Below are 27,206 nucleotides of genomic sequence, written 5' to 3' on the forward strand. Positions count from 1 at the left end.
AGGGTTAAGCCACCTTCTTTTGTACTTTTTTCATTAAATCTATGGAAATTCTTGATTTTTTATCTCTCCACATGAATTTATGTACAATTTTTTCTAGGTCATTAAAGTAATTTTTTGAAATATTGGTTGTCAGGGCACTAAATAAGTAGTTTACTTTAGATAGAATTGTCATTTTTATGATATTATTTAGGCCTATCCATGAGCAGTTGATATTTTCCCCTAGTTATTTAATTCTGATTTTATTTGTGTAAAAGTGTTTGTAATTTTTGTCATAGAACTTCTGAGACTGCCTTGTCAGGTAGACTTCCAAGTATTTCATATTGTCTGAAGTTACTTCGAATGGGATTTCCCTTTCTAGCTCTTGCTACTGTGTCTTGCTAGTAATATATAGAAATGCTGAGTAATTGTGAGGGTATATTTTATATTCTGCATCTTTGCTAAAGTTGCTAATTTTTCTAATTTTTTTAGATGATTTTTTGGGGATTTTCTAGGTATACCATCATGTCATCTGTGAAGAGTGAGAGTTCTGTCTCTTCCTTCCCAATTCTAATTCTTTCTTTCTTTTTCTTCTCTTATTGCTGAAGCTAACATTTCTAACACAATATTGAATAGTAGTGGTGATAATGGGCATCATTGTTTCATCTCAATTGTATTGGGAATACCTCTATTTATCCCCATTGCATATTATGCTTGTTGATGGTTAATTTTAGTTTTTGACAAGTTGTTTTCCTTCTCCAGTAAGACAATTTTACTTTTCAATGTGTTGAATTCCTTTTCCAGTTGGTTGATTTTGTTTTTTGATGAGTTTATTCTTTTTCCAGGTGTTCATTTTCACTTTTAAAAGAATTGATTTCTTCAGTTAATTTTTCATAATTCTCCTGCATGGCTCTCATTTCTTTATTACATTTTCTACTTCCTCTCTTCTTGGTTTTTCAAATCCTTTTTGAGCTCTTTCAGAGGTATTGGGTTTGAGGTCAATTGACAAAATCCTTTGAGGCTTCACATGTAGTCAATTTGTCACTGCTCTTCTCTTCTAAGATAACTTTTTCCATCTCTATCAGAATAGTAGCTTTCTATGGTTAGTGCTGTATTTGGTTTTTTGCTTATTTTGATAGTTGAGTTTTGCTCCTGTAGAATAGGCAACATAGTCCTAAGTCTTTTGTGCTGTGATCAGGATCTGGCCCTTTGTCTTGTCACTTACCAATGGTTTAACTTTTCAGGGGTTTGTTCCCTCCTTTATGCCAAGGCATTGCTTATACAGTGGTTTCTTCCCTACTTAGTGCCATCTGTGGCATTACTTGTTACCAGGGCTCAGACTTTGTCTTCTGAGTTGGGGTTGGGACCCTCACTGTTGCCTTTCTGCCAAGCAGATTTGCACTGGGCCTATGCATAGACACCGCACACACACACACACACACACACACACACATATATATATATATATATACATACATGTATATCTATCTATGTGTGAGTGTGTAGGCACTAGGGATATATATATATATATATATATATATATATATATATATATATATAATGTGTGTGTGTGTGTGTGTGTGTGTGTGTGTGTGTGTGTGTGTGTAGGCTGTCCCTCTCTGCCATCTATACTGGGCTATACTTCCCCTTTATCCAGAAGAAACAGACATTTATTTGAGTTTCTCCATGACATCTGGAATTGAGAACTTGTGTAGAGGCTTTATTTAAAATTGTTTTGGGAAAAGCTCCAGGAGCTTTATTGCTTCACACAATCATCTTGACTCAGCCTTTCAAGTCCAGTAGACAGAAGCACATTGGGAAATCATATTTGGCTTTTTGTACCTTCTCTCTTATCTTCATTCACTATTTTAGGCCTTTATTGTCTCTCAGTTGAACCACAGCAACAACTTCTACTTCAGGTGTTCATAATTTTTGTTGAAGTTATAGATCTGAATGGTTCCCAAACCATTGAGGATATAAGCAAGAGACCCTGAAGGAGCTTGAAATATAATAGGGAAGATAATACACACACACACACACAGACATACACACTCATATGAGATACCAACAAAAATCTCTAGTGGGACATGATATTCAATGAAAAAAACAGATAAGACTCACTAAAAGAGTCAGCTCTGAATGGAGACTTAATTGAAGACAAGGAATTACCAGAGATTGAGAGCAGAAAAATAAGCATTTCAGGCAGTCATGATGGATGGAGTCAAGTCATGGGTAGAAGTCTAGGGTTCCCAACATTTTTTTCCCTTTTATAAATGACAGAAACTGGTCTTAAAACTTAGAATAAGACATAAGAGGAACATTACAATATAGTCTCAAATAATCTGCTATAGCGTTAATTTTATTTTTGCTTTTAATTTTTAAATAGCCGTTTAATTTGTATATTTCCTTTGGGAAGTCACTGAGTTCCTTCTAGTGATCATATAATAACATTGATATGCCTGAAGATATAGTTTTAATGCCATGGGCCATCAATTCAATTTTTGATTCCAAATATTATTTTTCCATACAGTTTATTTCTGTCAAGCCAGGATAAAATTCTTTAGATCATGAGACACCAAGATTCCATCAAACAAAACCAAAGTTCTTGGGGCCTTTGTCATTTGCATGGTTATCTTAAAGTAGTGACAAACAGCCATGAGAAAGTGGGTAAAGATTAGCTTGCCTTGGAATCAAGAAGGTATATGTTTAAGACATGCTTCTGATACATACTAACCATTTGACTCTAGAAAAATTACTTAGCCTTTCAGAAGTCCTAGTCAATGCTTTAAGGCTATTAGGTGGCAAAACAAATACTAGCTAGCATCACTAAATGCTGTTACTTTGAGGGGAGTTCCCTACATGAATAAAATCACAGATTTGGTAGAAGGGGAAAAAAGTGAGGAACTGGCAACATTTGGCTGAACCTTGGATATGTCTTAGGTCATGGAGGAGAGTAATTTCAGAAAAAAAATGGTTCCCTTTTCTCTAAGAATACATTCCAATTTGGAAATGTATGGAACATCTTTGGCATGACTGTATAATGTGGTTAGAGCATCAGCATGCTTAGTCAGGAAGGGTTTGGTGATTTTAAGCAATCCTTATTCTCCAAGCACCTCCCTATTCTTATTTATATTTTCAAGGAGATTTAGCTAATTGGAAGAATTACTCACAAATTTTTTTGCCAACCCAGACATGTTAATATTCAATCCCTACCTATGAGGCAATGTCTCTGGCTACTTAGTCACAAGGAACATTTGAACCATTTTTAAACCTGCAGATGTTAAAAATGACTCCCCATTTATCCATTTTTTTTACTTTTTGCATGGGTGGTTATTTATTATTTGTTTATTGTTTCCTTGTTTGTCACTGGGGCATATTTTAAAAAAATCTTATCTGACAGTAATTGACATTACTAAATAAAGTAGCTAAGTCAATGATAGAAATCCTAATTCAAGCAATGAGGCCAAGGTTGAAGGCATCTTTCCTGAAAGCTGGCATTGACCAGTGTCATATCTTCCAGTATCCTTGATGATTTGGACATTACCATAAGAGATTAAGGTTTATTTTAAGAACAGTTTTGTGATATTGCTTTAATATAAAGATCCATAAGTGGCCTAGAACTGAAAATATCACATTTAGAGCTCATTGAATTTTTTTTTATTTTAGGACTGGACAGGTTATCAGTATTTCCAATGATGCTACATCCCTTGCCACTTCAACAATCACAGTTACTGAAGAACCAGAAAACAAAGTTCTTGCTACCAAAGTTCTTGATTCTGTAAAATGGTTCAATGCCAGAAGTGGACAAGTTATCAATTAATAGAAATGGCATTAAAGAATTTTTCTGTGCTACACCTTATAAATTAACTGTCCATTTGTTAAATTCAAACTATATGCTAGTAATCACCATACTAGGTGCTGGGGACACAATGAAAAGAATGAAATAGTCCATTAAAAGGGTGGCTAGGTGGTGCAGTGGATAGAGCACTGGCCCTGGAGTCAGGAATACCTGAGTTCGAATCCAACCTCAGATATTTAATTATTACCTAGCTATGTGGCCTTGGGCAAACCACTTAACCCCATTGCCTTGCAAAACTAAAACTAAAAAAAAAAAAAAAAAAGAAATAGTCCCTGAACTCAAAGAGTTTATAGGCTATAGGAGATCATCACATGTACATAAATGTATCACATTACATAAACGTATGTAAAATAGATACAAAATAATAACAAAATTTTAAATTAATAAAAATACATTTTTAAAATTGAAGGGATGTAGGAAGTAGCACTGAATTTGTGCACCTTCTTTAGCTTTATTCAGGTAAATACTTCAACTATGCCAACTTTTCCTTCACCATAAAAATGATTAAGTCAAATGGCATAGTTGAATAAACTAAACTTATACTCTTGAGAGTCAGTTGTTGAATTTTCAGTGTGAGAATTTCCGTCAGAAAAAAATTATCAAGGTTTTATTTTTTTGATTGATTGGACATACCAAAGTGATGGAAAAAATATTAATAATTTAGATAAAACTTATAAGTATGTCATCTCACATATCTGCCACAATCCCTTAGCTGATGTTTAAACATTTCCTAGCACACATCTCTACCAGATTATCCTCAGTATAAGTCAATTCACTGTATATTTCCTTGGTAAGTTACCTCCCATTTTAGAATAGCTTCCTGACTTTTCTGATTGCATGATTCAGGCAAATAAATAGTGATACATATTTAAATTGACACAAATAGTCTTATCATGTGTTTTCCTCTCTTTCTTCTTCCCTGCCTTCTTTCAGTTCTTTTGTTGTCTGAAAAAGTTTTCCTATCCATTCTCTCCTTCTTTTCTGTAGTCCTTAGGGACACGGTCATCTGTTCTTTTCTTTTTTAAAATGAAAATACTTTACATAATGCATCCTATCTATGTTGTAATATTAGGACTTTATTAAGCACTTATTATTCTCCTAAGCAATGGAAATGCAATACACACAAAATGAAAGATAGTCCTTGACTTCAAGGAGCTTATAGTCTTACTGAATATAATCATTTACTATGGTGGGATGAGAAGTAACAGTTTTCAGGTGGGAAGGAATAGAAACGACTGATTTAGTTTAATTCCATCTTCTTGAAAAGCCACAAATAAAGCAGTCTAACTGTCCCAGTAGCTAGCACCTAGATCTAAACCAATGTCTGGACCTGGACCTAGTTCTCCATGCTCTTTCATGTCTGGAGACCTTGGTGATATATAATCCTTCTGCTTTATAGTAAGGCCCTTTTTTTGTAATGGATGATGCTAATAAAAAATATACTGGTTTTTCAGTTTGGAATATAGAAACTCCACAAAATATGACAGGAGGATTTATAAATAATAAGGTGATCATAAACCTTAGTTCAGTGAATAACGAAGGTAGATTTCCCTCTGGGGAACTAGTTGAAGAGGGTAAAGGCTTGTCTGAATCTAGGAATGTAATCCGGATGTGACAAGTAAATTAATCCTTAAAGAAACATTGTCATGTGGCTGAATTGGGAGATGGTGAAAGATAGAATTTATGATGCTAGATTCCTGAATTGGTATTAATTTACACATTGCATATATGATGTGGTACCTTAGACATTAAAAGCAAATTCTATTTGAAAAACTGTATTAAACAAAACAGGCAATAGAGAGGGGATGGGAAGCAAACAAATTATATTTATGGGAGGAGAATGAACTATTTTATCTCATTTTTTTTCATAGTCAACTTTCAAAAGGCCTCCAAATTGGGATACTGGATCATTAAACATTTGACATTTGTCCAGTTAAAACTATTGACTCACACTTTCATTTCTTCCCCCTCAAATTACTACAGTGCCACAGCTGATCTGACTATATTTTCCATTTCTTATAAATAGCCACAAGAAAAGTATTAATTATCCTTGTACGATTTAATGCACCAACTGCCTTAACCTTTCAGGTTTTCTTAAACGCCAGCATAACAAGGCATATCCATGGCAGCAAATGTGATTTATGACAGGAATCTTTAATTTCTGTTTTTAAATATGTTACCCACCGATCTGCATACATTTAAATTCGCCTGCAACACTTTCCTCTGTCTTGAGGCTGTTGTTTAATATTCAAGGATGATTTTTGTCCACATACATTTTGGTCTATGTCACCTCAGATTAAATTATTACTGTTTGCAGCCCTTTTCGGAGCAGGCCTCAGGCCCTTATTTACAAGAATCAATGAAACAGTAATGAAAATCCATTTTTCATACTATCAGCTCTGGCCTGCTTTTATTTAGTTAGCTGGGTCTAAGCAAGCAATTCATTTTGTGCAAATGTCATGGAGAGAAAAAAGGATGAGCTGTGAAAGGGTTAATCATGAAATAAGACCTATCCTCCCCCCAATAGGAAAGAGAATCTGTAATGTTAAATTTTTTTTAAAAGTCCTTCTTTAATGTATGCAAAGTAATGTATATTGACACATAAGCAAGCCTTTTCATGATGAATATTGAAATATATATGCAAAGCACAGGAAATGTGTAACATGTTATAGATCTTTCAGTGTACATTTAGAGGAAATGAGCCATTTATATTCTACAATTTAGTGAATACCTACTGTTTATTGGTACAGAGCACATAGGAGTATATTTGTCTTAGTAATTTATTTAGGTAAATATATTTATTCTTCTAGGGGTTCTTGTGCTTTTCCCGATTCTATAGTACTAGACATAAATATTTAACAATGCATTGTCTCAAATGTTATTCATGTAATTTATCAGAGAAAACAGTAGAGTTGTAATAACTTTTAAGCCTGTACCTACTCTTAAACCTGAGATTGATTTAGAATGCAGGAAACTGAGATGGCTTTTCTTCCTACTGCTGAGAATTATTTACTAGTTCAACTAGAAACAGGCAAAACCAGGAGAGATACTAACTGAAGGAGGACACTTTATCCCCATTTTTTGTCAGTTTTCATAAGCCAATTCTATACTTACAAAGTAAGAGTTCATGAGAGACAAAATATTTAATTATTATTATAAATATAAATCTATGTATTTGCTGATCAAATTCAAATATATATATGTGTGTATCTCTCTATATAAATATAAATGTATTTGCATATAATTCAGATATTCATTCAGATATAAACACACAGTTGTTGCTGTTTCTCATGGGAATTAGTTCTAAACTGTAATGTATTTGTCTATAAATGAGTCACTTCAAAATGATTACAAAAGTATTGAAAACATAATGTCATCTGAATATCTCAAAAAGGAGGAGAATGACATCTTAAAATTGGAACTGATCCCTTATTCCCACTGTCTTCCTCAAGGAAGGATGTATTTACTCACAATCAGATTTTTTTCTGTGAATTTTTTTTAACTCTGAGAATTGGGATCACTTCATTGTTTCCTATATTAGCTGACTTGAGTGTCACTAAGATTGAAATATTTCATAGACCTACCTTGGGTTCAGGGGATATGTTCTGGTCACTTTATCTAGCAATCATTATCACTCATGTATCAATGGATAACATAATTAATTCTGCCTGAAAATTAGAAACAGTGATAAAGGTATAGTTCAAGTGGGCTCCATTTGTTGGGACCAGGCAAGAAATGGGACTAAAACTGAATTAAAAAACAAAAATGAGCATGTGAAAAATCCTCCAAACCACTAACAATAGCTAAAATACAAATTAAGACTATTCTATGATTGTACCCATATTCATAAAATTGCTAAAAAATGACCAAAAATGAAACGTTTGTCTTGGAGAAGCTATGGGAAAATAGGAATATTAACAAACTATTGGTAGAATGAGAAATTGTTCTAGCAATACCAATTAAAAATGTGAAATAATCCAAGAAAAATTACTAAACTTTTCATATTCTTTGACTTAAGGACCCATAATTTCCCAAGGCAGCTCATTCTACTTTGGCTTAGTTTGTATTATTAGGAATTATTTCTTTCCATGCAATCTAATTAAATATGCTTCTTTTTAACCTTTGCTGTTTTATTTTCTGGAACCAAGTCAAAAATAAAAGCATTCTTCCACATGCATTTCATTCTTCCACAAGCATTTCAAATATTTGTACAGAACATTTTCTGAAACTACTATCCTAACTCCCACTTATTCAGGAAAGGGACCTTTGAGTTTATCTACTCTATATCCAAAGGATCTTAGCATTACCCCTGAGAAGTTGGGGCACTTTAGCTCTAATTGTATAGATCATGAGCCCCCCACTGATCAATTTTCCTTATTGATTATCATTAGTCATTGATAATTATGTTTTAGAATATTTACAAAAGTTGTATAATAAAACCAATTTGTAAATAACACCCCCTACCCCAAGTCTATGTCATACTTCTCCCTCTCACCCCAGGACATACAGAATAGAGAGGGAAATGGGTTCAAGTTTAGAGAATATATTCTGCAGAAGGATAATTGCTCTTAGAAGTCATGTTTATTGGATTCAAGATATTCCACTTTGCTTTCCTTCTGCAAACTTTGTAAAGCATTATATCTTATTTTCTTTATTTCAATCCTCTGTCTTTGAAAACTCTGTTGTCAGGATGTTGATGGGAAGATATAAAGTCCAATATTCTCTGAATCCTTTGAAGCTCAATAAAAAAAAAAACCCTCCTCTGAACAAGAACATAGAGGATGAAGAGAGAGAACTCAAGCCTGATGCACTCTCCCTTCTTTCCTCTGCCCCGAGACTGTAACCAAATTGTTCCTTCTTACTGATTTGGTATGAAAACTCATTCCTGCTCATTTCATTACTCAAATATCTTGGGTCAAATTAACTAGATATTTTATAACTAACCCATAGGTCATGACCAGGTTTTCTCTGTCAATCCAAACACATTCCTACAGATCTAGGGAAGTGCCCTAACCTTTATTCATATTACAATGCAGTTGATGAATATAATTTGGGCAAGTTGATTTCACCCTCACCCTTCTATTTTAAGATAACAATCATATTTCACCTCCAAATTCCTTTTCTCAATGTAAACATACAAAGTCTTTCTATCAAGTCTTATAAGAAGTTATTTGGAATGCCACCAATTTGAGATTGATTCATTCTAAAGGGAATCCTACTGAAAAAGTAAAATACCCCTGACAGAATTGAGGGCTTATCACTCTTTTAGAGAATTGTGTAAATTAATTTGACCAGATTGTAGTTCCCTGAAATATTAATTGCCTTCTTAAAGTAATCTTTTATTGTGGAGAAGAAACGGTTGTTGCAGATATTTTCATAAGGGCAGTTTGAAGACATTGAACTACTTATATATTCTACAAGATGGAAGAGGATATATAGGAAAGGAAACGAAAGACTACCAGGGGAAAATTAATATTTTTTTACTTGAACATTCTGCCTAAAGTTATTCTGTAAACAGGAAAGAAAAAGGGAATTCTTTTTTCCTGTTCTGATCCTCACTACTCTGTTCTCAGCAGGCAGCATTCAGGTTAGAATTATTAGTATCAATATGGACTAAATAGACTTGTAAGGAACTCAGGAACATTTTACAATATTATTTCTTTGGATAAAGGTATTCTGTGTTAAGAAAAATAGCTTTAAAGAAACTTTTTGGAAAAAAAGTAAGGTAAGTTAGGTTATAGATTTAGAACTTAAAGGGACTCATTCTACTCATTTTAAAATCATATTTCTTCTTTTGACAGATGGATAAATTGAACCTTTAAAGACTGTTTGCCTTCCCTAAGATCACAGGCAGCAAGAGGATTCAAGCTCATATCTTCTTCCTTTAAATTCACCATTCTTTTTTCATATATTATAGTTATCTTCATTATTCTCCTCTATTTACCAAATTGTTTTTATATGACTATTAAATTTATATGACTATTAAATAAAATCATAGAATTTTGTCACAAAAGACCTCAGAATTCAAAATTAATTGCCATATCATGAGCTGGAAGTCTATAGAAGGTCAAGTGATTTATTCAAGATTTCCCAGTTGAGGCAATGGATAGAGTTCTGGACTTGGAGTCAGAAAGATTTGAATTCAAATATGTCCTCAGGCATATATTAACTGTATGATTCTGGACAAATCACTTAACCACTTTTGGCCTTAATTTCCTAACTTTCAAAATGGGCATAATATTAGTAAGTATCACACAGGGTTGTTAAAAGGATGAAATGTGATGATATTGTGAAGACATTTGTAAATGTTAAAGTGCTGTATAAATACTGGTTTCTATCATCATCATCATCAACATCAACATCTTTATCATCAATATTTTGTTTATGGGAGAGACAGGTTATTTATCCGATGCTACTAATTTATGTCCTTGCTGTCTTTATACTATAGTCTGTTAACTCCTTTTTACTAGAGAATACCTGAAATTACACAGGTTTTGAAAAAACACAAGGACTAACATACATAGGATAGAATGGAATGTTGAATTAACCCAGAGATTATGGAACATTGGGTTAAACATTGACATGGCCATTTTTCTGTCTGCACAGGGCACATGGTTTAGAATTATCTTTCTATAAGATATGAATTGAAGTACCTGAGGTAATTTATTATCACTACCAAAGAAATTTCAACCAAAGGATGCTCAATGATATGGGTTAACTATGGACCATTCCACTTGCCTCCAGAGGATGAGTTAGTATTGCCTCAGGAATCCCTTTACTGTCTCACTAAGTAAGAGACTGGACAGAATATTTTTAAACACATAGTCACTGGCTGAAAAGAATGATCAAGATAAGTGAAAATGATATTTAGTACTTTATCTTTTTATAATTTCATAGTAGAAATTTCGTTTATTGCAACAATGGACTGAAAACTAACCCTGATTCAGAGGCATGTGCAGAAAGGTTGAATTCATTCCAAGCATATCCAGTTTCCATCAATGATTTATGACCATTTAAAAAGAAGGAAATATCAATTTCTAAATTTATATTTAATATTTACAAATATGTAAATTAGGCTGCCTCAAAAGAGAGTAGCAGATGTCCCTATCTTCTTGATGCTAATGGTCTGCTTAGGTATTGCTTTAAAATGATAGGCTTGTTATGAATGTTATTTTCTAGTGTGTTTCATTTTATTTATCTGGAAATATTACGATTATATGGTTTTAAGATAGATTAGAAAATATATATTTGAAAACCTATATCTCTTTAATGAGTTATTCTATTTCAATGTGAGATATACTTCTTTTATGACCTTATAACATCTCCCCTCCCCCAATTCAGGTAAGAATTTGAAAAATTTTACCCCTCCTTGCACCCAAAATTCTGGGGGTTTTTTTCTTTGAGACAAAACAAATTAATTCATTTTACATGTAGCATTGGACATCATTTCAAATTTGTTTCACCTTAAATATTATTATGATCTACAGTATATATTTTTGACATTTTTCAAATCTATGGAATTGGATTCATAAAACTTCATTTTCTACCTTTCTATATGAACATCTTCATAAAAAATCATAAATAAGATGTCTTGACCAATTCCTTGGGATTTCAGTTTCCAAGGTTCTAGAAAATAAGATTATTTTCTGAAGACTCTGAATTTGTGTTTTACAAATCTTGGAATGAAATAAAACTAGCACTTCAATTTCTTAGCTTTGAAGAATTTTGAACATTGAAAGACTGAGGAAGTGCTTTGAATTGGCAAGAAAGAATATTGGACTGCAATGAGCAGGCATCATGTTCACTCACTGCCAAATAAGTGAGTGATCGGTCCCTCCCACTTCTGAAATCTGTACCTCAATGAAACACCGTTCTCTCCATAACATAAATAATAGCAACATACATACTTACATATCTTTGGTTTACTTTAATATAGCAACTAATCAAGAATGCACACTTCACAGTTGGCAAGTCCTTAATTAAGTGTAAGACATGACTGCTTCCAGTACCATAATTAATGCTTTTTTTTTTCTATCTTGTTCTTTAAGTTATCCCTAGGATAAATATCGCCCTAACTTATATACACAAACTCCACCATCCCTACAACAATATTTAGGACATCTAAGAGTTTCAGAACAATGTATATGATGATCTTGCCTCTATGAAAGAATATTTAATAGAGTCTGACTCCCAGAAATGGTATTTGGCTCATTGTTTTGAAGAGTCTACTTTGAATTTTCCAGTGTTTTAAGCAGTGAGAAAGAAAAAGATTGTATTTTGCCTCTGCTTCTAAACTTTTGTATACAGGTTTGGATTAAAGGTATAAAAAGGGTACTATTTTTTTTGTTTAGTCTTGGAAGTTATCACATGTGATAAGTATGGAACATTGGAAGAAGTGGGGAGAAGGTAGAAGGGAAATGATGGAAATTATCATGATCTTGCAGGTATCATTAATTTATAATATACAACACTAGAGTATTAGGTCATATAGAATGAGACTTCACAAAATTAAGCAAATTAATTGGTAATTAGAAATATTACTGTATTTGTGCTATTTAATATAAACATTAAAGTATATATTTGAATTCTACAATACAGAGGTATACTTCTTCCACATACATAACACATATCTTAAAAATTCTCAACTAGGGGGCAGCTAGGTGGTGCAGTGGATAGAGCACCGGCCCTGGAGTCAGTTCAATCTGAGTTCAAATCTAGCCTTAGACACTTAATAATTACCTAGCTGTGTGACCTTGGGCAAGCCACTTAACCCCATTGCCTTGAAAAAAACAAAAAAAAATTCTCAACTGACTTAACAATTACTAATTTAGGCTTACATTTTATCTAGCATAAGAAGTTGCTGTATTTCTTTTTGTTGATATCTTTAGGAATAAAAGTTGACTATGCAATTTGTTAGAATGTTTGCGTTATTCTTTATTTTCTCTAACAGTAGAAGTTATTGTAGAAGAGAAAACAAATTCTTTTTACCTGAAATACTGAAAAAAATTGAGTTAACTTTTTTTAAAACAGTAAAGTTGAAGGATTCCATTCTAAGGAAGCCAACAAAATGATACTACATGCTAGAAAGTTTCAGAGATTTTTTTTTCATTGTTTAAGAAAGCAAATAATTATATTATTTAAAGCTATCTGACCTATCTCAAATATACTTGTCCTACTAGTAAATGAGCAATGACAGCTAATTTTTATCTTTTGTTTCTTTTTTGTATAAGAAGTAAACTGATGGACTAAAGTAATAGCATTTTATTCAATATTTAAGTGAACTATTTCATAACTCTCAAGGTTAATAGGTGACTCAGTTGATAGAATGTCATTTCATATATAAAGAAGCCTCTTTTTTCCTGAGTTCAAAAATCTAGCCTCAGACATTTATTAACTGCATGATGCTGGCTATGTCACTCAACCTTGTTTGCTTCAGTTTCCTCATTTATAAAAGGAGTTGACAAGGAAATAATAAATAGTTCCAGTACCTTTGCTAAGAAAACCAGAAAGCAGTCATGAGTCAGAAACAAATGAAAAGTAAGTAAATAACAAAGTGAAGAATCAAACCAGGATTAGATACAAAGACAAAACAGAGTAATTGCCAATTTGATTTCATTATTTCCAAACAATGTAGTCTCAATAGAGTAGCCCTTGTTTACTCATTTTCATCAATCTTTTATTAGCTCTTACTTTATTATTTTGCAGATTTCTAAGTTATAATCATTCTCAGGTACTTACATATATACTTTCATATATAACTATTTCTCTCTATATATGTGAATATCTAGCTAGCTAGATATATTAGGCTATTTGACTCAATTAGGCCCTGCAGAACAAGGATGAAACCTTGCTTTTTTTGTTGTTTTGCTTTTTTTTCATTGCACCTAATACTTAATCCATTTTTTCCACACAATTAGTCCTCCCTGACTGTCCATGGATTTATTACAATTGAAATTCTAGAAAAGAAATGAAAGAGAATCAATTTAATTAGTAATCAATATTAGGGCAAATTAATTTGATTTTCGGAGTTCAGTATTGTTAAGCAATGTCTTTTTAACTGACTGATATCCATAGCACTAATTGTAATTCTATGCTGTTATATTTTAAAACTGTTTAATTGTCATTCATAATAACGTTTTGATTTTACCTTATGTTTAGAGAAAAAAATTCCGTCTTTAACAACTAATTTTATAAAATAGTTTTATAACCCTGTCCTAGGAAGGAAGGAATAATTGGACGACAATAAGGGTGATATCATTGTAAACATGTATGAATCTCTAAGGCATTTCACTCCATTATCCCAGATGCTCATTTTTTCTATCTTAAAAGAATTAAATTGAAAGTTAAAAGATGAACTGCAACTTTTGTTTTGACATTAAAAGATGTCATGAATGTAGAATTTTTAAAGAATTTCTGAATAAAGTAGATTTCCTCTACATCGTTAATAAATGAAGATCATTCACTGATTCTTCATAAATTAGAATTTGACCGTCATTAGCAATTGTCATAAGGGAATTTTTAAAAAGTCAATATCGGCCATAAGATTTTACTGAAATCAAGAACTAATGGATATTTTATAGCATGACATTTTTAGAAATATTTCTTATTCATTTCCAAAGATCAGATAAATTCTCTAGGCAAATTAGGAAAGATATTTATGTCTAAATTCGACTCCTTGGAAATGGTTCACAAAAAAAGAAAGGAAAAAAGTGCTCTGGTCTGTCAAGGTTAGTCCAAACTCAAAATATAATCTATTTTACATTTTACAAATGCCCAGCATTTAAAACAAAGCCCAGTAGTAGTTTGCCAGTTTAAAATGTCACACTTGAATAATTTCATTCTTGAATAATTTCATTCTAAAACAGAGAAATTGGCAAAAGAATAATGAGAAAGGAATAATAAACAGATTTTTTAATTTTGTAAAGTATAAGAAATGATATCATTGAAATATTGAGCTTCATTTGTTATCTGGTAAGTAATAAATTATTGTTGAATTTTATGTTTAAAGGAAATTTTTTTAACAAAAATTTTATCAGACTTTACAGTGTAAAGTTGGACAAGCTGAATGATAAATTTCAAGTTTAATAATATATCATATTATCCAAATCCAGAACTTGAACAAAACAAATTTTAGTAATGAATTTTGATAGCAATATATCTGAAGATAGTGGCTATAGGCTATGAAATTAGTCCTTTCTGGGAACATTTGGTGCTTTATATATTTTTTTCGTTTTGTGTTTCATTCAAATTTCTTCTGTAAAAAAGCATTATCAGAAAATTAGTAAACTATAAAGAAAGAGACAAAATTTTAGTTTTTCTATATATATCTCTCTCAGTGACTTGTCCTATACTCTATATATAGATTTTATAGGTATTCGTTAAATCAAAATGCTAAATATTATTTTTGACATTTTTCGGTAATTTAAGATTATCAGCCTTATAGAAGATTTTAAAAATCTTTTAAATGGTTCCCTTGAGAGAGAGGGAAAACATTTTATTCTATATAATTCTAAAATGCAATGCTAGAATTCTGCAAGGTGATGAGAGTATATTATCCAAATTTTTTTTGAGGTTTCTAAACTGGTTGATCAGATAAATGCTGCAGACAGATCTTACCTAAATATTACCAGAGATTTTGATAAATTGTCTTATTACTTTTAAGGAAAAGATGTAGATTTAATGATGTAGACAAAGAGAGAATATTACCAATTAAAAAAATGTGTAACTGATTGAATGACTAGACTCAAAAAAGGAGTCCTAAATGGTTCAATGTCAATTTGGCATGAGTGGAGTATCTCAGGAGACTTTGTCTGACCTGACATCATTTTGAATACCACTTAGATAGCAATGTTGATCTGATGTACAGCAGTTTTGTAGGTGGAAGAAACCTGTAAGGGATAACAAACACTGTCCAAACTAGTCAAGATTGAAGAAAAAGATCTTGACAAGCTAAATCTAATTGAAAATATGCAATAGGGAAAACATAAAGTCTTACATGTGGGTTCAGAAAGAAACCACATTTACAGGATGAGTGATTCATGATTAGACAGTAGTTTGTCTGTAAAATCTGGGGCCTTCCATGGACTTTGCCAAAGAAATTGTTAGACTACATTAAAAAAAAATTATACTGTACTGAATGAACTAGGGAGGTGATAGTTCTGTGGTCCTCTGTCTTGGTTAGCTCATATTTGTATAATTGTATTCAATTTGGGGAAAACATACATCATAGAAATGGAAATAATAAGAGGAAAATCTTAAGAGGAAGGCAATCAGTATGGAGATAGGCCTCATGTTCCTGTTGTATTAAGAAAAAATGGGGAAGCTTAACTAGTAGAAGTAAAGAGAGTTGGGAGAAAGGAAAAGAAATTAAAGAAATTAAAGAAATTAAAAATAATTAAATATTTAAATTAAATATTTATTTGATACATAGTAATTTTTTGATTTTTTTTAAAAAACAAATATTATCTTATTTGATCCTCACAACAACATACAAGAGGTAAGTAACCCAACCAAGGTCACACAGCTAGTAGGTATCTAAGGCTAAATTTGAACTCAGGCATTCCTGACTCCAGGCCCAGCATCTATCCACTTAGAGGTCAATTGCTTCCAAGGAAAAGCAGGAAGGTGGCAGAGTGCCTCAGATGCATATTAGCTGTGTCATATTAGCAAGTCACTTAACTCCATTTTCCTCGGTTTCCTTATCTGTAAAATAATTTGGAGAAGAAAATGACACACAACCCCATTATCTCTGTCAAAAAAAGACCCAAATGAGGTCAGGAAGCATCAGACTTGAATGAAATGACAGAACAACAACAAAAGTTTTAGAAGAGACATTCATGGGAATTGATCAAGCATTTGAAATACTGTCACATGGAAGGGGGATTACACATTTTATTTTGGATTTTTTTTTTGCAGAGGGCTCCATGCATCAGAACTAGGACATTTCAAAGTTGCAAAAAGGTAATTTAAGTTTAATGTAAAGAGAGGAGATTTAGAAAAAAAAGAAATGCCTATTTAGAGTTAGTCCAAAGTGAAATTACTTGCTCTGGGAGATAATTGGTCCTCTTCAAGTGAGGGAAAAACTCTTATATTATTAATTTTTAGTTGTGTTAAAAAGGAGACTGCTCTTCAAGTATGTGTTGTTTTTTAATTGATACCTTATTTTTCCAAATCCATGTTATGAAAGCTTTTCAACATTCATCCATATGCACATGTATATTTTTAAGTTAAAAAATTTCCTTCCATCCTCTCTTCCCATCCCCCCCCTCAGTGATGAACAATCAGATTAATGTTGTTTTAGTTTGTTTTGTTTTTAAATTTTATTTATTTAAGGCAATGAGATTAAGTGACTTACACTTACCCAAGATCACACAGCTGGCAATTCTTAAGTGTCTGAGGTCCAATTTAAACTCACAGACTCCTGACTCCAGGGCTTATGCTCTATCCACTGTACCACCTACCAGCCCCTCAGGTTCATAATGTACAAACTCATTTGTGATAAAAATGTTTATAGATTAGTCATTTTCAGTATGAGGAATTGGAATTAAGGGAAAGAGATAAGAGATATTTTTTCAAAAAAAGTGAACGTAATATTCAACAGTTTCTGAAGAACTTGTTTTGTTTTGTTTTTTGTTTTGTTTTTTTTCCCTATGGATTGGAATAACATAGTCCATAACAGGTCTAAAACAGTTGTCCTAGCTCTCTGAGAGGAGCTGATTCTATCAAGATTGATCTCCCAATGTTGTTGTTAATGTGTACATTCTTCTCTTGGTTCTATTCCCTTCCCTCAGTATCGGATCATGTAATTTATTCCCTGCTTTTTTAGAGTCTAATCATTTTGTAGTTTCTTATAAAATAATAGTATTACATAATAGCCATGTAGCATAACTTGTTTAATCATTCCTCAATTGATTCCCTCAATTTCCAATTCTTTGCTACCACAAAAAGAGCTGCCATGAGTGTTTTGGAATGTGGAACTTTTCCCATTTTTTAAGATTTCTTCTGGATACAGGCATAGAATTGGAATTGCTGGGTCAAAGAGAATGAATAGTTTTATTGCTCTTTGGACATAGTTTCAAATTGCTCTCCAGAAAGGAGATTCATTCACAACTCCATAAACAATGCATCAATATCCCAATCCTCCTGCAACTTCTCCAACATTTATTATTTTCCTTTTTCTCATCCTTAGCCAATCTGATAGGTATGAGGTGATACCTTTTAATTTCTTCATTTGAAAACTGTCTATTCATAACTTTTGACCATTTATCAATTAGGGTATGTATGTGTTGGTCTTAATGACTTCTGAGATCCATTCTGTCTTTAAAATTTAAATTCTGTGAATTAGGAGGAATTATATAAGAAAAGCTGTGATAAATAAATGAGGTTTTAGGAAACACCTAGTTGAGATAGCCTAAGAATCTCTGATTATTATTGTAACTCATAAGAGAATTTAATACAATAAATCATTAATTTTGATGTCTGTAGAGTCAGTTTTTGATGCCTTGAAATGAATGGCATTAAACCATAAATGGTCAGACTGTAGAGAAGTATGGAACGACATAGGATGCAATGTTGAGTGAAGGTAATAGAACCAAGAGAACAATGTATAGATCAACAGCATTGTAAGATGAACAACATTGATAGAAGCAGCTCTTCTCAGCAGTTCAGAGAGCTAGGACAACTGTATTAGACTGGCTATGGACAATGTTTTCTCCATCCATAGGAAAAGAAAAGAAAACAAAACATACACATACACACACATACACACACATACACACACAAGCCTTCAGAAACTGATGAATATTTTATAAAAATTACCTCTTATGTATCTCTTTCCTTTATTCCTATTTCCTCATACTGAAAATAACTAATGCTAAACTGTAAACATGTTTATCAAAATATGTATGTACAATGCTAACCTGACTGTTTGCCACTGAGGTGAAGGGAGTGGGAAGGGAGGGTGGAAGGAAGTTTTGTAACTTGAAAATATGCAAATGGATGAAAATAAATATTTTGAAAAAAAATTAATGGCATTGTCAAAAGAAGGAGAACAGAACTAAGACCATACCTGATGAGTTCCCAAATAGATTGTCAGGAAAAAAGACAAGGAGTCAGTCAAAAAAATAGGAATAGATATAATGTAGACATGAACACCAAAAAAGTGTGGCATTTCTAAGTCAAATTAGATGAGGGAATTCATAAAACAGGGAATAGTCAACTGCTATAAAAATTAGTAGAGATTTTGAGAAAAACAAAAATGACTTCTAACTAAAGAAGTAATTTTAAAAATTTGAATTTTATTTTGATTTGCTTTGACATATAAAAAGTTTAAATGTAACCATAAAAAATGGAGAAAGTACAATTAGGAAAATTGAGGATATAAATTAAAACCTACCAACTACAGAAATAAAGACAAAGCAAAACAAGAGATTATTCAATTGTCATCACACCTCTAATTTCCAATATTAATGTATCTAGCCTCCACAAAGATATTTTTCATTTCTTTTAACTGTAGTATGTCCTTAATCCAAGATATCCTAATCTTATTCAACTTTCAACAAGGGTATAGTGTGAATTTATAATTTTTGTTGTCTTTTCCTTCAATGCTGCTATCAATGTTATACTTTTTTCTTTACTTTTCATTGTTTAATAGAATTACTTCATTCTTTCTAAAACCTTGTTCAAGTATGGATTGTGTTTCTATTCCCAGCACCTATTATAATGCCTAACACATAGAAGGTGCTTAAGAAATATTTGTGGTTTACTGTTAGACTAAATTGTTCCCATTCATAATTTCTTATGACATAATAACATTACATTATATTTTTATAATTTGCTCAGCCATTCTCTAGGTTGTTTCCTTTCCAATTTTTAGATTTTTACAAGTAATGATGCTGGAAATATTTTTGTATGATTGATCTTTTCTTTTTTGTCAGTAATACCTTGGAGTGTAGTGTCATTAGTTAGATCATTGGGTTAAAAGTATACATGTTTTAAAACTTTTATTGAGTGTTTTTCAAAAAGTTCAACCAGTTCACAACTCAACCAACCATCAAAAAATGTTTAAACTAGACGGGTAAACTAGAATTGATATATTTTGATATTGATTTTGATTTGATATTGATATTTTCAACATGTTTTTAAACTAAACATTTTTATGGAAAGAGAAGACTACAAACACACACACACAAACAATTTTGAAAAGTAGGTATAACTTTAGAAGAATGATGATTCTTGAATAATAGAGAAATTCAAATAGCAATAATTACAGCTAACATTTATAAAATGCTTTCTTAATTGAGATCATATCCAAGGATAAAACCAGCAATAAAAATCTATTTTTTCATATGGCTACTCAAAAGTGTAGATATAAGAGACAATAAACTTTGTATATTAAAGCTCTTATAATGTGACAATGATCATTTAATAGTGATGATGAAAATAATATTAATAACTGCTATTTACTAAATGCTTCTATTCAATATTATTCAAAGTGCTTTAAAATTATTAATTAATATCTCATTTGATCTTCATAAAACTTCTGAAAAGGAGGTACAATTGCTATCACTATTCAACAGCTGAAAAAACTGAGATATTCAGAGGTCATAGGATTTGCTCAGTATCATATATCTAATTATTTTCTGAGACCAATTTGATCTCAGGTATTCTGGACCATAACTCTGATACTCTATCCACTAAATCACTTAACTTTAACTTTGTTGCTTTACTGAGACATAGTAGAAATGGTCCCATTACTGGAATCTCTATTCTTGGAGACTATATCTTATTCAAAATGAATAGAGTTTAAAAATACTATAAGTAGTAGTAAATTTTATGACAATAAACTAATATGGCTCTACAAAGTCCTATTCCAATGCATCATTATGACATCTGAGCTTAAGCAATGGGAGATTCTCTAATGCTGAAGAGAACTTGCAAAAGTCAATCTTCTTCCCATAATTATCCACAATAATTCAGTTTCAGTATTTATATGAGTGTGTTAAGAATGCCTATGATTGAGACTGTGACATGGAGATGAACAACCAATAAAGCTGGACAATATGTATATTTTTATTGAAATATCCCATTAAATGCTACAATTGGACCCAAAATTGAACAGGAAGGTGAAAACGGGTTGGATGCTTTTTGAAAGTTTCATAAAATTTTAAAGATATCATTTTTCCCTGTAGTCCTTTATTTAAAGAAAGAAAAATTCTTTTAGTGAGATTGTTTGGTTGCAAGAATTTTGTAGCACTGCCAGGAAATAATTGAGGTTACAAAGAAGTGGAGTTGTTTATGGAAGATGCAAGTAGATTGCAACATATTAGCAATGAAAAATTGAGTAGGAGATATAAAGAATGTTGCCAGAGATGACTGGAAAAGGAATTAATAAGCTGGAGTTGGTCCAGAGGAGAGCAATGCTTATGGTGAAGACTCATAGAAGAATAAAGAAGAAGGTATCTTAGGTTGATTTCATATGTAAAATTTTCATTCTAGATAATACAAAAGCTTATCAAGGAGAAATTAAGATTCAAAGGTGAGGGAGCAATCATGAAGTTTCATATACAAGAAAGATAATATTTGTTCCCATAGGACAGGACTTGGAGCAATGGGTAGAAGTTGCAAAGACAGTGATTTAGACTAAGTTTAAAGAAATTCTTTGAAATGATTAAAATTCTATCAGAGTGAGGGTGGCTAGGTGGCAGAGTGGATAGAGCTTCAGCCCTGGAGTCAGGAGTACCTGGGTTCAAATCTGACCTCAGACACTTAATAATTAACTAGCTGTGTGGACTTGGGCAAGCCACTTAATCCCATTTGCCCTGCAAAAACCTAAAAAAAAAATTCTATCAGAGTGAAAGTTTCCTTTAGAGTAGTTTCCCCTCACTCAAGCATTTCAATCAGAGTTTTGATAATGATTTAACAGAAATTTTGTCAAGGATATTGTTATTCAGGTGTAGGTTGAACAAGATAGCATCTGAGGCCTCTTCCTCCATCTCTGAAATATGGTCTGAGATTTCATGAATGAGAGAAGCAATTAATGATAGGTGGGATTCTCAATAAGAGTTTGAAATAGAGGATCTCTTCAATCCCTTGTAATTCTGGTATTACATTTCTATACTTAGCTCTGCTGTGTTATGCAAACATACAGTATATATATATATATCCCTATGTTATAGTGTCTACTTTTTTCATTATCATGATTATCCGGTTCTTGAAGTGCTCTAGCTTATCAAGTTGGAGAATGTTGACTTTGGGTTGACATAAGAAGAAAAAAATGTCTTCCTAACAATTAGGACTATCCAAAATTAACAAGTATTTATTAAATACTTATTATGTGTCAGCAAATATACAAAGCAAAAGTAATACAAAAAAAGTTTTGGGGGGACCCTGCAGGGGATACAACATGATCATGATAGATAGATAGATAGATAGATAGATAGATAGATAGATAGATAGATAGATAGATAGATAGATCAAGGAAATAATATCAGAGGAAAGACATTGAGATTGAGAAGGTATGGAAAGCTTCAAGAAAAACCTCAGGAAAAATTTGTCAACATTTTTAGAATCAAGGATGAACTTGATTTTGGAGGTGAGAATTTCAAACCTGGAAAGAATGTTGGAGCTCATCTTGTCATTAATAATCAGTACCATACATAAATGCTTTGCTATTCTTTGCTTGAAGACTTCCAGCAAGGGGGAAATTGACTATTTCCTGAGTCAGTCTGTTCCATTTTGGGATTACTCTAATTGTTAGGAAGTTTTACCTTATATCAGATTCGTTTTCAATTTTTACCCATTGCTCCCAGTTTTTCCCTTTCAGGGTAAACAGAATAAATTTGATCCCTCTTCCAGAGTATAACCCCTCAAATTCATATGGATAACTATTGTGTTTCCTAAATTTTTTTTGTTTGTTTTGCAAGGCAATGGGGTTAAGTGGCTTGCCCAAGACCACACAGTTAGGTAGTTATTAAGTGTCTGAGGCCAGATTTGAACTTAGGTACTCCTGACTCAAGGGCCAGTGCTCTATCCACTATGCCACCTAGCTGCCCCTCCTAAATCTTTTCTAAAATAAACAGTTGTATAATTTAACCTAGTACACTAAAAAACCGTAAATTATATATGAATAACTGTATATAAAGAAATAAACATAAAAATATATGTTCATATTAAAATATGTAAAATGTTTATTTTCTATTATTGCATTTACTGTTTATTTTACTATTTTAATTTATACTTAAGATTGAATTTGCAAAAATTTGGACAGTTCTTGTCCTCAAACAGCAAGGTAGCAAAACTTCTTAGATAATCTGACATGATTGTCTATACTTTTGGTGATTGAAACAACTAAATCTACAACTTTCAGTCTAGGTTCTCAATTTCTGTACTTGTAAAGGGATAAAAACTCAACTGATCTGTTGTATGTTAGGGGATGGGGAATATTTGAAAATACCTTTCCCTCCCCATTTATTCCTGATTTGCTTATAAGTAAAAGAAAGGTGAGCATGTCTCATCCAGTGATCCTCTGGAAAAGAATACAAAGACTATGGATGCCTCTGCCTCACAAAAGAAAGGTGGGCATATACTTTCAACTCTTGGGAATTCCTAGGATCATATATAGAAAGTACTGGGGAAGGGACATGAAAATCAATAACTTTTTCATAGGGAACTGATGATCTTTAATGTATATAAACCATACCTGAGCAATTTTAATCAATCAATCAGCAGGCCTTTATTAATCACCATCTATGCACCAACTACTGTCACAATGGTTATTTCTTAAAGAAGTTAATTAAAGACAAGAGTAAGGTTCATCTTTATTTAGAAGGACCTGGGAGTTCTTTTCGGTTCCATTTGAATGAGTGGGTCAAATATGTTAAGGAAACCATACAGTCAAGCCTTTACTGCATGATCATATGAAACAGACATTCTGTGCTTTTAAAAATGAAAGAAACAGATTTACAGATAAAGAGCAGGGGGATGAGAGAGAGAATGTCAATGATGCAATTTTTCAGAAATATTTTCTGGTCCAGATGTGTTGTTTTATTTTACCAAAGTCTTAGGAACAAGGCATTCTAGGTTTTCTTTGTGACTAGTTCAAAACCCTAGATCACTGTTCTCTGTGATCCTTATTTTGATTGTTTTGCTGTTGATGTTCCTTACATAAAAAATTCCTAGCTTTTTGAGACATAAACAGCCTTTATTTGCTCTCTTTTCCCCCCACCTAGCAGAATCAGACTTCTGTGTGGGTGCTAGAGGCAAGAAGTTTGTGTGGAGGGAGGTGCTTCACCACCTATTGGCCTGCAATAATGATCTCCTGTGTGAAGACTTTGTTTTGTTCCTGCAGCTTATGTTCACCCTATAGGCAATTGCTGATGCTAAGCAGAGACCCCAGAATAGATTCAATAGCACGAAGGCAAGATCTTTTCATTATCTTGGGGCTGGTCTTTTCAGATGCTCAGTTTCCTCTCTGTGTTCTTGAGAAGTTTGAAGGTTCCAAAGTCTAATGAGCATTAAAATCTCAGGAGTAACTCTTCTTTTCCCATCAACTGTGTCTGTGCGCTCACAGAGTTCACTTCCCCTTTAATCTTGGGGTCTCATTAGTTACTTTTACAAGGGGTAAAGGATTGAATTTTATGAATACAAGCTTGGACTGTGAAAACACTGACATTTACTTAGCAGTCACAACAGGATAGTGGCAGTTGCTATTACTGACATTTGTCCAGTGATTTCAATGCCAAAGACAAACATATTTTTTCCTGAGGTGAAATCATAAAATCTTAAAGATTGTCTAGTTCAACCTCCTCATTATGAATTGCTAATCTAATCTGTTTGTTAAAAAAATTACACTAATATATTACAAAGAAACTAACCTTACCAATTCCATTAGTGGCCATAGAAATAAGTAAGAGTAATTTCTGAAATATGGTTGCATACATAGAGATAGTGGTTGGTGATGCCTTCTTTTGGAATTGGGTAGACACAGATCCAAATAATGTCTGTAATACTAACTATGTAACCCTGAACAAGCCATTTTATCAATTCAAAGTCTAGTTTTCCCATCAGTAAAATGGGAATAATAACACTTGCACCAATTAGCACACTGGGTTGCTTTGAATAAAGTATCTTTTTTCATATCTAAAGGAGTATATCTCATGTGATCATTAGAATTATTATTAGAATGCAAAATTATATGCAATAAATTGCAAAGGGAATAAAATACATGAACAGAGTTTCTTTAATGAAATCTCCCCATTGGAGCTGCTTTCTTTTCTGGGGGAATGATGATGATGTGGAATGAAAGTGCTTTGGAGAATCTGTGGGGCATGTGTTGACTTTCTGTAACTGGTTCTGGTCAGGTAGCCAATGATCAAGAGGAAGTTCAGTGATTGACCATGGAGGAATTCAAAAAGATTTCTTGAATTCAACATTTTCCTCTGTGCCTTTAATGTTCTTCCCTAGTGGAGGGAGTAAGTTTTCTCACTTTGTAAGTTTGAAAAGTTCAGAAGAGTCCTAGTTTTCTAGAATTGTGTTTAGCAGCCAGTGCAGTGCTGATAGTGCAGGGAAAAACCTGAAATCTTCTTGATTATTGTTTTGGAACACTAGTCTAAAGCTATCTGAATCAAAGATTCATTCAGAAGAGATGTAAGTGAATGAGGTAGAACCAATATTATGTAAGAAGTAAGCTAATTTTTGCTCACTTTCCCAGAGATCAAGGTAGAAGAGGATAAAGTATGCCCTATAGATATTATGGGAAAGAATTATCCTTTATTTTTGCTGTATCTTTGAAGAAAATCTCTATATTAAAGAAAACCAACTACTTGATGTTGAATGGCTAAATAAAATTGAGAGATTAGTAATTGATTCCTATCAGTAGTGGAGGGAATACACAGCTAGGGATATGAATCAATGGTAGTTCAAAAAGATATCCCACCCTGCAGGGTACCATAGAAATCCAAGAGATATATGAAGAGCCTGGCTCTGGGACAGGTCAGGGTGTTACAAAATAAAATAAGTGCTTTGAAAAGGTATGAAGAATTGGAGTACACCCATCTTCCCCCTGGCCCTATGCTGATTTGTCTTCATAATACAGAGGTCAGATTTTATTTCTGTTCAATCATACTTTAGATCCAGGTGGACTATATATAATAGTGGAAAAACTTCAAGAATAGTGAAACTTAATTTCAATTATTTCTAGAATTCACTAAATTTAGAGTGCCTAACTACTAAAAGAAACATCAAGAGTGATTTTTTTAACAGCATCACACTTGAAGACCATCTATTAAGGCAGGAAGGACTGGTGGTAAATACTGATGATAAAAGTACCTATATTGATTAAATAATACAACTTTTAAGGTGTTTTAAATTTAATTATGTGTATCAATCAATTGAGCATTTATAAACACTATGTGTCAAGTCCTACACTATGTATTGTATAAATAAAGAAAAAGTTAGTCCATAGAAACAATATGTAAATAGGTAGGCAGACAAAGATAGGAATTTGGGGGGGGGCGGGGTAAGAGCATTAGCAACTGTAGAGATTAAGATGGTTTATATGAACTGAACCTTTAAGGAATTAGATAATTTAGCAGGGAGAAGTGAGGAGTGCATTGAAGGAATGAGATGACACCCTGAAGAAAGACATGGGGATTGGAGATGGAGTGCCCTATATGAAAAACAGTTTGAAAGTCAATTTGGTTAGATAAGAGTGTGCAGAAAAGGTTATGGAGAAATTTAAATGGCAAAAAATTGGATTTATATGTGATATTAGGGAAAAAGGAAAACCAATGGGGCTTATAAATTGGGTCATACTCCTGCTTAACAAAAAAAAAATTAGTGGCTGTGTGGGGGATGATTTGAAATAGGGAAAGTCTTGAGGTAGGAAAAACAATATGTGCATGTATACATGCATGCATAAATATTTATTTATAAATAAATATGTAAATGTGTACATTTATAGTATATGTGCAGATCACATGTTTACATATATAGAAAAAGCATCTAATTGTCTTTCCATTTATCAACTGATTTAATGTTGAATTAGAGTTGTTACTTTAAAGTGAGTGAGAAACAAATGTTAAAGCTTTGGTAAAGATACTTAAGGGGCACTAACAAAAAGATTATCTCCAGTGTTAAAAATTCCCTGTCTTTTGTTCTTGCCTTTTCGACCCTCTTATTTCAAAGGAATCACCCCTGGAAGCACTAACTCCTATGATATGCTTATGGCTCCATTTGCAGACTTTCTTATAGGTTCATAAATGGAGACTAGAAGGAGGAGGGAAAGGAATAAAATTTAATAACTGAATAAAAATGTAAATAAAGATTTGCCTAAAATTACTTGTCCAAGAAATAATTCTCCCTCCCCCTTAAG

The sequence above is a fragment of the Macrotis lagotis genome, chromosome 1 (genome assembly GCF_037893015.1).
Source record: "Macrotis lagotis isolate mMagLag1 chromosome 1, bilby.v1.9.chrom.fasta, whole genome shotgun sequence".
Lineage (NCBI taxonomy): Eukaryota > Metazoa > Chordata > Mammalia > Peramelemorphia > Peramelidae > Macrotis > Macrotis lagotis.